Source organism: Eulemur rufifrons, chromosome 1 (genome assembly GCF_041146395.1).
Source record: "Eulemur rufifrons isolate Redbay chromosome 1, OSU_ERuf_1, whole genome shotgun sequence".
NCBI lineage: Eukaryota > Metazoa > Chordata > Mammalia > Primates > Lemuridae > Eulemur > Eulemur rufifrons.
Window position 1 is genome coordinate 43,913,363 of NC_090983.1, and position 18,342 is coordinate 43,931,704.

Below are 18,342 nucleotides of genomic sequence, written 5' to 3' on the forward strand. Positions count from 1 at the left end.
GAAAGACATAGGGAGAGACAATATTTATATGCATAGGCCCAGTTATAGGTAGATTTTTTTCAATAAATATATTGGAAATTTGGGGGAGATTTACAACAATTTGAAAAAACTCACAAACTATGTAGCCCAGATATATCAAAAAAATTAAGAAAAAGTTAAATATGTTATGAATGCATAAAATATATGTAGATACTAGTCTATTTTATAACTCACTATCAGAAAATATATACAAATCTATTATAAAAAGTTATAATTTATCAAAACTTAGGCACACAAACGCACACCATATATAGTTCCATTCACAGTTGAGAGAAATGTAAACAAACATAAAGATGCAGTATTAAATCATAACTGTGTAAGATTAATTGAAGTATATAATGTATTGTAATAATTTTATAGCAAGCTTCTATTTCTACTGTGGTGAGCTCAAGTATTGTGAGTATTTGCTTAAAATGCCATGTAACACTAATCATCTCTGTATGAGCAGTTTGTTTCTTTAGTAAATTGCATATCACAGTAGAAAGTGACCTCTTGCATTCTTGTGTAATTTTTATTGTGTTTAGTGAAACAACCTAAACCTTGAATAACACCACGGACTCATACAAAGTGCCACTATTAATGCTCAAAGTGCTCCCAAGAAGCAGAGAGGAGTCATGACATAACAAGAAAAGGTCAAATTGCTTGATATGTACCGTAGATTGAGGTCTGCATCTGCAGTTGCCCACTTTGTCAAGATAAATGAATCCAGTATAAGGACCACTGTAAAAAAAGAAAATGAAATTCGTGAAGACATCACTGCAGATGTGACAGGAGGCATAAAATCCTTGCACTTTTTGCTAAATACTTTTTTATCTTACAGTGAAAATTCAGCTTTTGTGTGAGTGCAGGATTGCTATAAGAAAGGCATACCTATAGACTCTAATATGATCTGAGAAAAAGCAAAGTCATTATATGACAACTTAAACCAAAAGGAAGGTTAAGTATCTAAAGCTGGAGAATTTAATGCCAGCAAAGAATGGTTCGATAATTTTAGAAAGAGGTTTAGATTAAAAAATTTCAAGATAACAGGAGAAGCAACTTTTGCTAACCAAGTGGCAGCAGAAAAGTTCCTAGACACCATTAAGAAAATCACTGAGGAGAAGGGATATCTGACTGAACAGGTTTTTAATGAAGATAAAAATGCTCTATTCTGAGGAAAAAGTGCTACAAAGGACATGTATTAGGAAGGAAGCAAGCACTTAAATTTACTGCACGAAGTAATAGGCTAACTCTGCTACTTTGTGCAAATGTAGTCAGGTTTATCATCAGGACTGCCCTCTATAAAACTGCTAACCCCCAAGCACTGAAAGAAAACACCAGCTGCCAGCGTTTCGGTTGTACAACAAGAAGGTCTGGATAACAAGAATCCTTTTTCTGGATTGGTTCCATAGATGCTTTGTTTCTCAAGTTAGGAAGTACCTTGCCAGTAAGGGTCTGCCTTCTAAAGTTCTTTTGATATTGGACAATGCCTCTGGCTACCAGGAACTCCATGAGTTCAATGCTGAAGATATCAAAGTGTTCTACTTGCCTCCAAAGACAATGTTTCTAATTCAGCCTCTAGATCAGGGGGTCATAAGGACCTTTAAGACTCATTACAGCTGGTACTCTATGGAAAAGAATGTCAATGCTATAGTAGAGAACTCCTATATAGAGAGAGCATCACGAAAATCTGGAAGGATTACATCATCAAAGATGCCATCATTGTTATACAAAAAGCCATGAAAGCCATCAAACCCTAAACAACAAATTCCTGCTAGAGAAAACTGTGTCCAGATGTTGTGCATGAATTCACAGGATTTACAACAGAGCCAATAAGGCTATGATGAAAAAGATTGTGGATATGGCAAAAAAAAAAGTTAGGGGAGGATAAAGCATTTCAAGATATGGATCTTGGAGAAGTTTAAGAGCTAGCAAATACCACACTAGAGGAATTAAGAGAGAACAAGTTGGTGGAGATGATGAGTATTTCCAAACCAGTGCCAGGTAAGGAAGAAGATGTAGAAGAAGCAGTTAAAAGTTATACTCACAGTTTTTTTTTTACTGCGTGAGGGGTCAGTGCCCCTAACACTTGCATTGTTGAAAGGTCAACAGCATTGCTATAATTATTCTATTTATTATTAGTTATTGTTAATAATCTCTTGCTGTGCCTAATTTATAAGCTCAACTTTGTGATAGGCATGTATGTATAGAAAAAAAAAAAAAAAACATGGTCTATAGAGGGTTCACTATTATCCATGACTTCAGGCATCCACTGGTGATCTTGGAATGTATCCCTTATGGATAACAGGAGCAGAGGGCACTATATACTACTTCTTAGAGAGAGTCTGTGTCTTGTATCTCTTCCAATTTTTATGTCTTTTATTTCTTTTTCTTGCTTAATTACTCTGGTTAGGACTTCCAGTACTATAATAAATAGAAATGGCAAGAGTGGTCATCCTTGTCTTTTTCCTTATCTTAGATGAAAAGCTTTTAGCTTCTCACCATTGAGTATGATGTTCACTGTGGGGCTGTCATATGTGGTCTTTATTATGTTTAGGTATATTATTTATATACCTAATTTTTTGAGAATTTTATCAGGAAAGTTTGTCAAGTGCTGTTTCTGAATCTATAAAATGACGTGATTTTTATCTTTCATTCTATTAATGTAGTATATTACATTTATTGATTTGTGGATGGTGAACCATTTTGGTGTCCTAGGAATAAATCCTACGTGATGAGGCATCAAGTGCCAGCATTCAGTTTGCGAGTATTTTTTGAGAATTTTTGCATCTATATTCACAAGCAATATTGTCCTACAATTTTACTTTCTTATAGCATCCTTGTTTGGTTTGGGTACCAAGGAAATAATGCCATGGTATAGTGAGTTCTGAACAGTTTCCTCCTCTTCAAATTTTTGGAAGAGTTTGAGAAGGATTGGTGTTAATTCTCCTTTAGATGTTTGCTAGAATTCCCCATGAAGCCATCAAGTCCTGGGCTTTTTTTCAGTGGCAGATTATTGATTCAGTTCTTAGTTATTATTGTTCTTTTCATATTTTTTATTTCTTCCTGATTCAGTCTTGGTAGATTGTACCATTTCTTCTAGATTATACAATTTGTTGGCATATAATTGTTCATAGTTGACTCTTTTGACCCTTTTTACTTCTGTGGCATCAGTTGAAATGTCTCCTTCATCTCTAATTTTATTTGAGTCTTTCCTCCTTTTTTTAATTAGTTTTGCTAAAGGTCAGTCAATTTTGTTTATCTTTTTATAAAATTGTTAGTTTTGTTGATTTTTTTTTCTTTTGTGCTTTTAGTCTCTATTTTATTTATTTCTGTTCTAATCTTTATTATTTCTTTCCTTCTGTTAACTTTGAGCTTAGTTTTTTCTTTTTCTTTTTCTAGTTATTTGAGGTATAAAGTTAGGGGATTAAATGGAGATCTGTCTTCTTTTTAATGTAGGTGCTTATTGGCTTGCCTCTTAGTATTGCTCTTGCTACATCCCACGTTTCTGTATGTTGTGGTTTTGTTTTCATTTGTCTCAAGATATTTTCTGATTTCCTTTTTTATTTCTTCTCTGACCCATTGGTTGTTTAGATGTTTGTTGTTTGATTTCCACATATTTGTGAATTTTCCAATTATTCTTCTGTTATTTATTTCTAGTTACATAACTTTTTGGTTGGAAAAAATACTTGATATGATTTCAGTTTTCTTAAATTTGTTAAGACTTGTTTTATGGCATAACAGGTGATCTATCCTATTGAAGGTTCCATATGTACTTAAGAAGAATATGTTTTCTACTGCTGTTGGATAGAACTTTATTTATTTATTTGTCTCTTTGGTCCATTTGGTCTTGTTCAAGTTTCCTGTTTCCTTATTGATTTTCTGTCTGATGTTCTATCCATTGTCGAAAGTGGGGTATTTCCTACTCTATTGCATTGTTATCTATTTCTTCCTTTAGTTCTATTAATATTTGTTTTATATATTTAGGTGCTTTGATGTTGAGTGCATATATCTTTATAATTATTATATCTTCCTGATGAATTGATCATTTTATCATTATATAATATCTTTTTTGTCTTGATTTAAAGTCTATTTTTTCTGATATAATTATAGCCACCTCTGCTATATTTTGTTTACAATTTTCATGGAACATCTGTCATCCCTTCATTTTAAACCTGTATATTTGCTTAAATCTCATGTGAGTCTCTTGTATATAACATAGTTGAGTCTTTTTAAAAATTAATTTTGTCACTCTGTGTCTTAAATGGAGAGTTTAATCCATTAAGGTTTAATGTAATTGTTGACAGAGAGGGGCTTACTATTGCTGTTTTGTTAATTGTTTTCTGTCCTTTTGTTCCTCCTTTTTTCTTCTGTTATTTTCCTCTTTGTTTTGTAGTGATATACTTTAATATCTTTCTCTTTATCTTTTCTGTATCTTCCATAGGTATTGTGCGTGTGTATTGGGGGAGGGTTACCATGAGGCTTGCATAAAACATCTTATAGTTATAGAAGTCTGTTTGAAACTGATTAACATCCTAACTTTGATTGCATCTACACTTTTACTACCCTCATATTACTTTGTTATTTTTGTCAGTAATTTAAAGGGCTGAGGTCATTGGATGCCCCTCCTTGCTTTGTCTTTTCCCTGTGGGAAAAAACATAGGCTGAGGGGATCTTTCTCAGTGCTGAACTGTGCCAACTTGGGGAAGGAGGAGATGTGAGCAAAGCTGCTTTTATTACCTGTTTCTTTGCAGTTGTTCTTAGATTTATGCTCTTCTGGGGTGCCGAAGCTTCTTACCTGCATTCTAGGTATTCACAAAAGGCATTCTAGTCTGTATATGGTTGTTAGATATGTGTTTCTGTGAAGAGACAATAACTGGGACTTCCTATTTCACCATTCTACTGACATCCTCAAATCTTTTCACTTTTTAATATATAAACACAACACTTTTTTTTCCTGGTTCAATTTTGTAGTATATCATTAAATTGGTCTTTCAGGAAAATCTGCAAATATAAGTATGTATCTCATTATCTGAAAACCTTAAGGTTATATGTTTTCCTTTTTAATTTAGGAAGGTTTATATTTTATCTAACACTCCTAGCAAAATCTGAATCAACATACATATTTAAATACATGATTTTTCCAATATATGTGTCAATATTCACACAAAGTAAGATGAAGAAAGACTATGTAAACCTTCACACAATTTCAGATGAAATTTTACTGCCAAATGAATTGCCTAAAACCTTTGAAATTCTTGTACACTGTCATCCAAGCTTTTTGGGTTTTGAAATTGTGACTGATGTATGTCATCATTTGTTGATTATATTCCTCTGACAAAGTCAGATATTACCACCCAATGAAGCTCTAATAGTATCCAATTATCTCATAAATATAAACACCAGTCGTGTCACTATTTGTTTAATGCCTGTCACAACCACTAGATTTAAATGATAAGTTCAGAAGCTAGCCTCTGTTATCAACTACCAGGTGATTGGAAACTTACAGAGTGTCTCATGAATAGTTATTTCTCATCATAGGAACCATGTGTTTACTTACTCCTCTGCCTGGAACAGTCTTTTGCCAAGTCTTGATATTACTAATCTTTTTCATCCTTTGTGTTTCAATTTAAATATGATTCCCTTCAAGACTTTCCAACTATTCACAGTAGGGCTCTTCGTATTTTATCACAATGTTGTTTCTGTTTCATAGCACTAAAAATAACCCATAAGTAATTTAACTATATATAATATGTAAAAAATATATACACACATTATATGTTTTTTATGGACCCTCTAAACCCTGCCTCCTGATATTCATGACCTTGTATATTTCTCTCCTATGTTAAATCTGAGCTGGCCTTATGAATCAATTTAAACAATAAAATGAAATGGAAGGGATTCTGTGCCATTTGCAGTCCTAAACCTTAAGATAACCTGATAATTTTCTACCTGAAGAGCACTGACCTACCGTGTAAATGTCTGTCTACCCTGCCAGAAATACTGTGTGGAAACGCAGCGTGGAGAGGGAGAACCCTAAGACTACACAGAGAGATACAGAAGCTCATTTATCCCAGCAGCCCAGATGATCAGCCTTCCAGCTGTACCCAGTAAAGTGTTAAATGTGTAAATAGGCCAGCTTAGATATACAAACTGCTGTGGACTGAATGGTGCTTCCCTCAAATTATTCTGTTGAAACTCTACCCAACAATATGACTCTATTTGAAGATAGGGTCTTTAGGAGGTAATTAAGTTTAAATGAGCTCATAAGGACGGGGCCCTCTTTCTCCACCTGTAAGGACACAGCTAGAAGGTGATCATCTGCAAGCCAGGAAGAGAGCTCTTACCAGATCCCCTCCCTGCCATCTATGGTGTTTCTTTATGGCATTGTGAGCATTAAGTAACTAAAACATATTATCTATACCAGCGATACCCAACCTTTTTGGCACCAGCGACGGGTTTCATGGGAGACAAGTTTTCTACTGATTGGAGGTGGGTGGGAGGAGGAGCTCAAGCAGTGATGCAAGCCATGGGGAGCAGCTGTAAATACAGATGAAGCTTCTCTTGCTCCCTCACCACCCACCTCCTACTGTGCAGCCCCCCATCCATTTCCTGGGTTTCATGGAAGACAATTTTTCCATGGACGGGGGGGTGTGGGAGGTGGTCAGCGGAGCTCTGTAACCTAGTCCCTAACAGGCTGTGGACTGGTACTCAGCCACGGTCAGGGGGTTGGGGACCACAGAATGCTGTCCTCCATCTTATCTATTATATTAGTATAATACTTTGCACAATGCTTGCAAAATGGTAGGCACTTAAAAGCTGTCTGATGAAAAAAAGGATTGAAGAAAGAATGTATGAATGTATTCATGATGATCAAAGATATGTGTGGAATAAATAAAACTATTTGATGAAATAAAAATATTCATACTTTCAATCTGCTATTTAATTACATTGCACGTTAAAGACAGGGATATTTTCACTATTTAAAAGTATTTCTCAAAGTGTGTTTCAAAGACTATCTAAAGACTAACCATATAACATTTAAACATTTGTTTACAATTTAGATCCCTGAGTTCCATTCCAAACTTAATAAGACTGGGGGGAAAATGGAAGTATTTGCCAGAATTTTGTTTCCTTATCAAGATTTTTAGTGATATTTGTGCTTGACAGTTTGAACCTCTTTGCTTACTTAATCTGTTAGTGCATACATATACAAACACATGCACACACTTCTATATAGACACATAAAGAATGAAAGGCAGAATCATTGCATTTATTTGGCTAGTAAAACTGGCTTCTGCCTCAACAGTCTAGTCATTTCAGTTACATCATTTTAAATATGATTTAAATATGTCTTGTCATTTAAAAATAAATTATCTTCATATCTGTAGAATCATCCTTTCCAAATTAAACTAGTTTAATATTAAAATATTTTTATTATAACAGTTGCTTCAGACAAATTATGTATACATATAAGCCATAGTTTTATTCTAAGGATTCCAAAAGAAAAAATATATTCTAATAGATTTTATTGTTTCTTATTTAAAAATCTGATTATTTTGTTAACTTTGATTAATTCACATAACTGTGCTTATATATTAAAAATTACAATTGCTAAAATATATAAATTTTCTGTCTAAATGTATTCTGTGTATCTAGTTTATATAAACAAGTATTGTTCTTAAATTATTGCTTTCTGAATACTTTACTGGTATATAATCAATTGGTAGTTTTTCATTGTGGGGGATATAAAGCTCATAAAGAAATCTGCAACTGAATAAATCAGTGGTTCTCAACTTTAGGCAATTCTGTTCCTGAGAGGACATTTGTCAGTGTCTGTAGACATTTTTTTTTAATGGTTACAGCTGAGGGAAGAGTTGGTACTTACATTTAGTGAATAGAGTCCAGGGATTCTTCTAAGTGGCTAGACAGGACAGCCTCCCCCATATCAAGCATATAATAAAAATAAATTATTGTGTCCTCAATAGCGTTCTTACTCTTCCCTGTGTCAGTGGATGCCTCTCGCTAAATGCAATAGGCCATAATAGTGAAATAATGGTGGATACTGTTTATGTTGATTAGATGTATTGGCACTAAACTTGTTTTGTAATATGCTTTTTTAAAAATGTAATTCAATTATTGTTAATTCTTCTTTTTGGCTTTAGCTAAGACTTTGGATTTTTCTGTACTTTGTTTGGTTTCTCTCTCTATGAAATGGAACTATAACAATCATGTTCCTTTCCAACAAACTTGATGCTGGAGAAATAAACAGTACAGCAGATATGAAAGCACTCATAGCTCTTTGGAGGATGTTAATTCTTTGACAAAAATTTTATTAAAGGAAAACATATTACAATAGAAGCCAACTGAATGTTATACAGTATTTGGTACCCAATAAATAAAGTTCTAGTTAATATTTTACATTTATATATGTATATATGTATGTATTTGTGCATATATACATACACAAATATGTATTATTACAAAGTTTTTAAAATGTTATATAATGAATTTATTAATAATTTACCTTCCTAATAAATATACCAAAGCAAATAATAAAATAAAAGCCAAGCACTGATTTTTTTGTGTATATATAATTCCTCAATAATAATTTCAAACGCCCTTACATCAATGGGTGCCTCTGACTGAAAAACACCTAATTTAAAATCAGTATAAAGGTGGCAGCCATCACTATTTAATACTTAAAGATGTTTTACCTTCATGCATTTTTCAACTAGGCCAATAAATTTCTTATTATAAACTATGGATAAATGAATCATAGATGCCTCAAATTTCCAAAAATTAAGTATATGATATCTAAATATTGTTAAACCACTTAAAGTTTGCTACTTTTTTTTAAACAGGACAGTTAGGACTTCTAAAATAACACATACTCACAACTGGAAATAATTATAATAATAATAAACAACATAAGAAAGAAGGACAACATTTAGGTCCATTCATGTGGCTATGTGGATGCTCTCAGATGCTCTGGAATTTTGAAAATATCTGTCCGAAATTATAACAGAAAGTAGATAATTGTATCATATATAAACCATATACAAAAGCAATTGTTGTTGACTTTGAAAAATGGTGTCAACCATAAAATTTCTTTAAGAAAAATAAAACTATTAGGCTACTTTTAGGAAAAATAAAGCTATTTAAAAAAAATGGTGTCAACCATAAAATTTCTTTAAGAAAAATATAACTATTAGGCTACTTTTAGGAAAAATAAAGCTCTTTAGGCAGGTTACTTAATGTTAATATTAGAGAGTTTGAATTTAAGAATTTATGATATTTTATTTTAGAATTTTTTATTAAGAAGAATGCTATTAACTTAGAAATAATTCTGCTTATTTAGATGATAGAGTAAAATATAAATAGACAATGAAGAGAAAACTATGTTTTCCTTATTTTTCCTTCTATGCTCAGGTTAAGATGCATATTTCATCATTTCTGTTTTCAAAGGGCTTTTGACTTGCCACAGGAAGCACTCATGTAAAAATTAGCACAGGGAAGCTGATTATTCTAATGCGTAGGAGAGAGTTTGCTTATGTCTAGAAATAATGATAATCAGGTTTCCAAAGTTAAATATTTGTGTCCTATGCAATTTTTCAATATTTTCAATTTTTGAATGGTGGCCTGCTAGGGGCAGGTGAGGAGCCTGGACTATGAGAACCACACAAGCAGTTTAAAGGAAATATTCACTTTTAATTCCTCATCCAATGATATGGTTGATCTTGTAATTTCTCATTGTCTATGGATGTGAAAGAATGTAGAAGCAGGAGTCTTTGATTTCTTTAAACTATAGTAATTTCCTGGGCAGGATTTTTATTCATAAGAAAAGTAAGTTAAGCTTAATATAATATAATTTTTTAAAAAGATAAGGGATTTAAAGATGGCAGTGGACCAAATGCTATCAAAATTCATAAAGACATGAAAAATTAGATGTCACAAGCTTTAGGCATAGGGTCTTGATTAAAAGTAATAATATGAAACCCTTGAAAGCATTATATAGGAAAGCATAATATAGAAATAGTTTTTTGAGAAAAAGTTATTGTGGCAAAATGCCTGGTGAGCAGGGAATGTTAAAAACATGGTATTTAATTTTTTATAAAGACTATCCATGAAGAAAATAAGATGTATAGGCTACATGGAAATAGAGCCAAGCACAAAGTGCTCTACAGATTCTGTGCAATCCCTATTAAACTACCAACATCATTTTTCACAGACGTAGAGAAAATAATTATACACTTTGTATGGAATCAGAGAAGACCCTGTATAGCAAAAGCAATTTTAAGCAATAAAAACAAAATGGGAGGTATTAATTTGCCAGACTTCAAACTATACTACAAGGCTGTGGTTCTTAAAACAGCCTGGTACTGGCACAAGTGCAGGAACACAGACCAGTGGAACACAACAGAAAATCCAAATATAAAAACCATCCTTATATAGACACCTAATCTTTGACAAAGCAGGCAAGAACATACTCTGGGGACAAGAATCCCTATTCAATAAATGGTGCTGGGAACATTCTAAAGTTTTTAATAGCTGATGACAACCTGTATGAAAACTTGTCTTTAAAAATGTACCTAAACACATAATACTTTATTTATATTACCAGTAGCTTGAACAAACCTTAAATGTAATGGTTATCACATTTTCAAATGATGATTCTGGAAGGTATTGAAATGCAAGAATCCATATGCTGTCTAGAGATGGAAATGATGAGCTGAAATTATTATTATCATACTATATATAAAGCATATGAATACAGAGTTCCAAATTTTATGATAAGCAGCATTTGACCTAACAGTAGACCAAGCATAAAATTAATATAGCTAACAAAATAAAATTAAACAAAAAAATTTTAAAAGTAACACAAGTACATATAGAGAGTTTTAATTTTTCAAGATGATAAAAGGAATTAGGAAGCCCATTCCTTCTTATATTTAAATTTTATTTATTCCAAAACTACAAGAATCTGTGAATACTTCACAAAAACTATCAACTACAAATCAGCTAGTAAAACTTATCTTGCTTGTCCTGAACTTTTCATTGTATGTAATCTCAGTTAATTTTATATTTCAGATGCAATAGAGAACTGACAGTGACAAGCTATCTCTCTGTCATTCACAACTCAAAATAAATGTCTGCATAACATTAAAATGACAAAATTAAAGGTTCTAGAGAAACATATGGTGATAAACTGTTTTTTTTTTTTTTTTTTTTTTTTGAGACAGAATCTGGCTTTGTTGCCCGGGCTAGAGTGAGTGCCACGGTGTCAGCCCTAGCTCACAGCAACCTCTAACTCCTGGGCTCAAGTGATCCTCCTGCCTTAGCCTACTGAGTAGCTGGGCCTACAGGCATGTGCCACGATGCCTGGCTAATTTTTTTGTTTCTGTTTTTAGTTGACTGGCTATTTTTTTTTTTTTTTTCTATTTTTAGTAACGATGAGGTCTTGCTTTTGCTGGTCTTGAACTCCTGCCCTCAAGAGATCCTCCTGCTTCAGCCTCCATATGGTGATATACTTTTAACATTACATATCAATTTGTTTATTGCCACTCTATACAGAAAAATTCGGTCATTGATTTACCAAAGATTTTCATTATTTTTGAAATAACTGTACAAATATACCTTTCAAGCAACAAGATCAAAATGGAAGAGAGCAGTGTTTGTATTCTATAATGGAAAACCCTTAAGAAGCCTTCCTGTAGTTGTCAAAAATTGAGATACATTTGACTTGAAAAATAAAGGAGCATAGAGATGAGATACACTTGACTTTAAAAGTAAAGGAGCATAGAGATCTGGATTTATGCATTTATTTTATTCAAGAATATAATACTGTAATACAGAGTTTATAGGTCTAGCAGGGGCTAATTTGTTATCCAGATGACACACAAAACACTGCCTCAATCCAAAAACCAAATAGCTATGCATGTTTCATTGAAATTAATAGTGAAAGTTTTATTTTCATCACTGCTACTTTTTGTTAATAACATGTATATCTTCATTGTATTTTTCTTTCTTCTCATATTTCAATATCTAAACCATTTCTTCTTTTTCTATCAGATCCCTACCATGATAAGTTTTATGATCCCATATTCACCAAAAATAGTTATGAAGATACTCTGTTTTATCTATTAACATGGTGAATATTTGTAAATCATGTGTCTGTTAACTTAAAATGGACATTTTCTATAGAAAATATAAGATAATTTTATATTCTTGATTATTTAGAGAGAAAAGAAGATTTTTGTTGTTTGTCCTTTATTTAATTTTCTACCCTACAACTCGGCCATTTTACATTTTATAAAACTAGGATTCCAAGAAATGAAAGAGCTTTATGTAAATTTTTTCCCAGAATGCAGCATGGAAGAACTAAAAATCTGTTCACCTGATGTTTAGTCAACCACTTAAAAAGATTTCCTGAAGATCCAATTAGAAGTGTCAACCCCTATTCCCTGAGTCTGAGCACCCAGAAATGCTTTCTAGAAATGAAGAATGTATTAGGGTTCCTCAGTGAAATAAAGCCAATAAGATGTATGTGTATGTACATGTGTATGAAGAGAGAGAGAGGGAGGTTTATTTGAAAGTATTAGCTCATGTGATTTTGGGGGCTGGCAGGTCCAAAATCTGCAAGGCGGCAAGCTGAAGATACAAGGAACCTTAGTCTTTTCTCTGAAGACCTTAAATTGATTGGATGAGACTCACCCACATTATGGAGGGTAATCTGTTTACTCAGAGTCTTCCAATTTTAATGTTAATTACATGTAAAAAATCTAGACTAGCATTTGACCCCAAGACTGGGCACCATAGCTTAACCATGTTGGTGCATAAAATTAACCATCACAAAAACAAAATCCATTTTCCTGGAGAAAAGAAGGTCCTGATTACTGCTGCAGCATATTCTATTATTAAATTGGTTACCTAGTAAAGAAGACAGTTCATCAAGTTAAAATAAAAGGACCTCCTTTGTAGTTAAAGGCTAACCCATTTTGGGTGTATTCAACTGAATCTAAGAAATTCTGGTTCTATACAATTAAAAGTGCTATACAAATAAAATACAAATTTAAAAAGTGTTACTTAATAAGCTGTACTATACAGGATGATGAAAAAATAACAGTAGATAGCATGTGGGAAGGTAAGTTTTTGAAGTGCCTATGGCAATTAATATCTATTGCTGTTATGTTTCCAAAAAAAGTGGGTTTTTTATAATATAAAACCATTATTAAATTTCAAAGGCAGATGTTCTCGGGGCTAAAATAAATCATTTCTACTAAAGTTATTTTTATGAATCTTCTTCCTATCCACTGTTGTTATTCTATGACATTTCTGTACTGAATATAGGGTGCAAAACTTTAGAAAAAGTCTGTTGGATACTTAAGACTATATATATCAATTGGTAAACATTTTTTATGTTGTGTTGAATTTATACCTAGTAAACATTTTTTTGCTACCTTCAATTTATATCTAGTAGGTTCCATTTTTAGAATATATGTTTAAATATTCTTTCTAGTAAATAATTCAGTGTATATTTTTGTGTGTATGTTGGGAAGTGTCTTCTGTCAGTGCTAAAATTTTATAGAAGTTTCTACAATATGCTACAAATTCAGTGATTCTTTTTGTTTGAATATATGAGACTATGGAATCATGGTAAAGTTTCTTGATTACCTTTGTCACTGTATATCATGTCACTCAGAAGATATTGCACCAAAGGTGAAAACACATTCACACATACATACAACCACATCATATAGCTGTGGTGTTAAGAGTGATGTTAGACTCTCTCTGTCTTGGACTAATATGACATGGAAAGGCTTATCAGAGGACAGCAAAGTAAAATTATAAACATCAATATTGTCAACTTGAAAAAAGAACTGAGAAGCTGTTCTGTTTTGTCTTTGATTGTATTCTGTTCCACCTTATTATACTTGGTTGAACTGACTGTTAGACAATTTTAAACAGGAGAACTGTTAACTTGAATTTGAAGACAAACTATAGAGTGGATCTTACTTCCAAAAAATATCCAATATGCCATGTATGTCAAAATCTAGACTATCATAATCAATGAAGAGTTGCAGCTTTGTTAGAGATAAACATTAATTGTGGCATCAGAGTTGCAAATATTCTTCCATGAATGAGGTGGTTGTTTTACATTGTGCATGAGTGTACGTGTGCATTTTGCAGAGGTTGTAGATTCTGGTAGTCCTAGAAAAGGTGGTGCAGGGGTGTTCACTTCAGGGAAATGAGGCAAAGATCTTATTTTCCCCTTGCAAGAATGGAACAAACATCAAGACAGGGAAGGCATTTTCAGGTTTCTCTAGTTCTAAATCTTTTTAAAATTCTGATCTGGGAGCATGACTTCTTAGCATCAGCAGGAAAAAGTCAGACTAAATAGCCATGTTCATTTGCCTAAAAGAAGTTCTATATAAAATAATACAGTTAGATAGAAGGAATAAGTTCTAGTGTTCAAGAGCACAGTGGGGTGACTATAGTTTACAAAATTTTAGTGTATATTTCAAAATAGCTAGAAGAGAAGATTTGAAATGTGGCCAACACAAAGAAATGATAAATATTTGAGGGGGTGGATATCATAAATACCCTGATTTGATCATTGCACATCGTATGCCTGTATCAAAATATTATACATACCCCATAATTATGTACAATTATTATGCATCAATTAAAAAAGAAATAGAAAAACAAATACTTGTGTACAAATGTTCACAGTAGCCTATTTCCAGCAGTCAAAAGGTGGAAATAACCCAAATGTCCATCATGGAAGAATGGATAAACAGAATGTGGCATGCCCATAGGATGGAATGTTACCTAGACATAAAAAAGGAATGAAGGGTATCTGCCACACTGTGGGTGAACTTGAAAACCTAATGCTCAGGGAAAGAAGCCAGACACAATAGGCCACATGCTGTATGATTCTATTTCTATGAAATATCCATAATAGGTAAATCCATAAAAACAGAAGGAGATTGATGGTTGCATGACCTGAGGTCAGGAAGAGTTGAAAGTGAATGGGTAAGGAGTTTGATTTTGAGATTATAAAAATGTTTGGAACTGGAATAGAGATGATAGTTGCACAACGTTGTGAATGTACTTACTATGTACAATGTGAATGTGAATGTATGACATGCTGCTAATTTGTTCACTTTAAATTGTTAGTTTTTTGGTATGTGAATTTCACCTTAATAAAAAAATATTCTCTCCAAAAATAATCTGTTGATACATATTGCCAGGAATTTGATTTCAGGGAGAAGTTTATGTTGTATAAATGCAAGGCCTGTGTTAGTTTTTACTCACCTCTGTTTCCCAGTAATCAGACTATTTTGTCACATTGAAGAATCACAATAAAAAAGTTAAGGATTATTATATGACATCAGCCTCTAAAAATAAAGTTTCCAAAAAGCAAAATGTATTAAGTACTTTTACTATGTCTATGAAATTCTAAGCTGTAGACAAGTTCTTACCTAGGCAGCCCAGTTCCAAAACTTTATTAGATGTCCCATATAATGTATTAATAATTTTAAAATGATATTAAATGATTTTAAAAGTAAAATTTCATAAAACTGCAAAGTGTAAAAATACTGTGAAATTAATCAATTTTAGTTTAGACTTCTTATATTATTTTTCCAGTTGAAATAAAGAAACAAATTGTATGTGAATTCCATCTTTAAAACTGAATATTCTATTTGATAATCAGGCAAACTTCATAAAGAGTGCAAAATGGAGCTCCAAACATGATACATTTTAATATATTAAATAATATATATTTTCTAAGGCAAAAATCAAATGTTTGTGATTTTGTTAGTTATAATTTTATAATGTTAAGATACTTTCTTTAGTGGAAATGGTAAGGTTTCTCTATTACCTAGATTGGTACTGGAATCTATTAAGGAAATAAAAATCACAGAATACTGGTTAGAGTGTGCTGCAAATCAAGTCTATTTGTACTTTTTTCCCAATTAAGAACACAAGCAAAGTTTTTAAAATTACAGGGATGTATTAAATGTTACATTATTTGCTAGTTAACTTTTAATAGAGATTTAGTATTTGGCACCACTATAGTTAATAACTTGGATAACATATAGTTTAAAAATATAAAAAAGTCACTTGACAAAAATGAACAATTTTATTATGAAACAAGAAATAGCAACAATTTGTCCAACTAATGAATATCAGATAAATTAAGACTGTATTTTAAATTATGAATAAAAAAGCTGGAGAAGAATTTTAAAATCTCAAAAACCAGTGTATCCATATATTTTATCTTTCATTCCTCTTTTGTCATAAGAGAAAAGCACCTATGTTTCTTTCTCTTTTTCAGTAATAACGAATATTAATGTTTGGATGCTGCTGGGATTATACAGAGGGGAGTCCAAGATGGGAGAGTGTAGAAAAGCATATATAACTACTACATCACTTCCATTTTTATTGTATGTGTATATTCTTGTCTCATGAATAAAATAATAATTACCACATAGTATTTTCAGGAAGATTAATCAATATTTATAAAGCATTTACAACTATTCATGGCACATAGGGTCTTTAAAAGAATGCGTGGCAGGTTGTCTTTAAATAGAACACCATCAGCCCCTTCCCTCTGTGTACAGCTGTGCTGTTGCAGCCATCTCTGAGTTAGAGTCATTTTCTTCTCAACTAATATGCTCCTAAGCAAACCAATGGGCTGTTTTTCTCGTTTATTGACTTCCATAAAAAAATAGGAATTATTCTGTTGATATTGGATAAAACATAAGCATTCTAGATAATTTTGCAATAAAACAGCTTATTACATTCAACTGACACTAACTCTAGGTCACTAATCTGTATCTATATAGAGCAGCAGAAACAAACAAAAACTAATGGGAAGTTAAATTGGATGAAGCTATGTTTATGGTGGTGAAGCTCTAGAAACCACCAAAGGTTTTAAAAAAAATCTTCCACTGGCTAAGGAGTTGTGCAGAAGCTAGGCTTGCTCTTAGGAGACCCCTGAACATTTTATGTGAGGTAAGCCTGTGTTTTATAGTGTATCCAAACACCAGGGGTCTTTTCAATTAAACACAGATGATGTTGACTTTAAGCTAGAAGTAAAATCAGTGGGGGTAACCTATTTATTAACACACATGTAAAACCTATGTAATTTGACTACTTCATGTCTTAGTACTGTTTATAGTGTACCTTAAACCTAAACAAAGCAAACTCAACTCCAGGAATTCTTACAGGAATCTGAATTTACCTATATAAGGCTGTCAACCAGGTGTGGACAAATTGATATCAAAGGGATTTTCACAGAATTCAAAGAAAGTGTGTGATAAATACTGGACAGAAATGCAGCACAATATTTATAATGGTTTGTAGGTGATTGCATTTCTCTCTACATCTCTGTGATTTCTTCACAGACTACAAATAATGCTTACTCTTTTTAAATTAAAAAAAGCCACAAAAAGAAATTGGAAATACAACCACACTGTTACATGTTCAGAAAAAAACGCAGTTTGTATTGATTTATTTTCATTCTTTGATTATTATATATAGATATATGTATAGGTGTGTGCATATATATACACATACATTTTATTCCAGCTGTTTTTTTTTTTACTTTTGTTTCTTAATGTTATTTCCTTATAGTTACTAGAAAAAAATTACTTAGAAGAAAAAGCTGAACAAGAATGATCTTGAAGGACTATTTTGAGTAAAAGCAAAATAAAGACAAACTTAATTATTTCCTTCTTAGTCTTCAGTCCATGAGAAATTTGGTGTGGGCAGAAATGTGGGCAGTGAATTCCAGTAGAAAACATATCTCAAGTTACTATAACAATAAAAATAAACTAGTTTTTTGGTTCATCATCAATTATAAATCCCAAAGTTTTAAACTTTGTGCCAGGTGTAGTGGCTCACACTTGTTATCCTAGCACTTTGGGAGGCCAAGGCAGGAGAACTGCTTGAGGCCAGGAGTTTGAGACCAGACTGGGCAACATAGTGAGACCCCATCTCTAAAAAAAAAAAAAAAAAAATAGCTGATATGGTAGTGAGTGCCTGTAGTCCCAGCTACTTGGGGGTTGGTGGGGGAAGCCTGAGGTGAGACGATTTCTTAAGCCCAGGAGTTCCAGGCTGCAGTAAGCTATGATAGTGCCACTGCACTCCAGCCTGGAGGAGACAGGAGCAAGATACTGTCCCTAAAAAAAAAAAGAAAAGAAAAAGAAAAAACCTCTCTTTTTTCATAAAAGTTTAATAATATATCATTGTTGACAAAGTAGCAAAATTTATCAATAACAATTTATCAATAACTGTAAATGTATTAGGATCCCC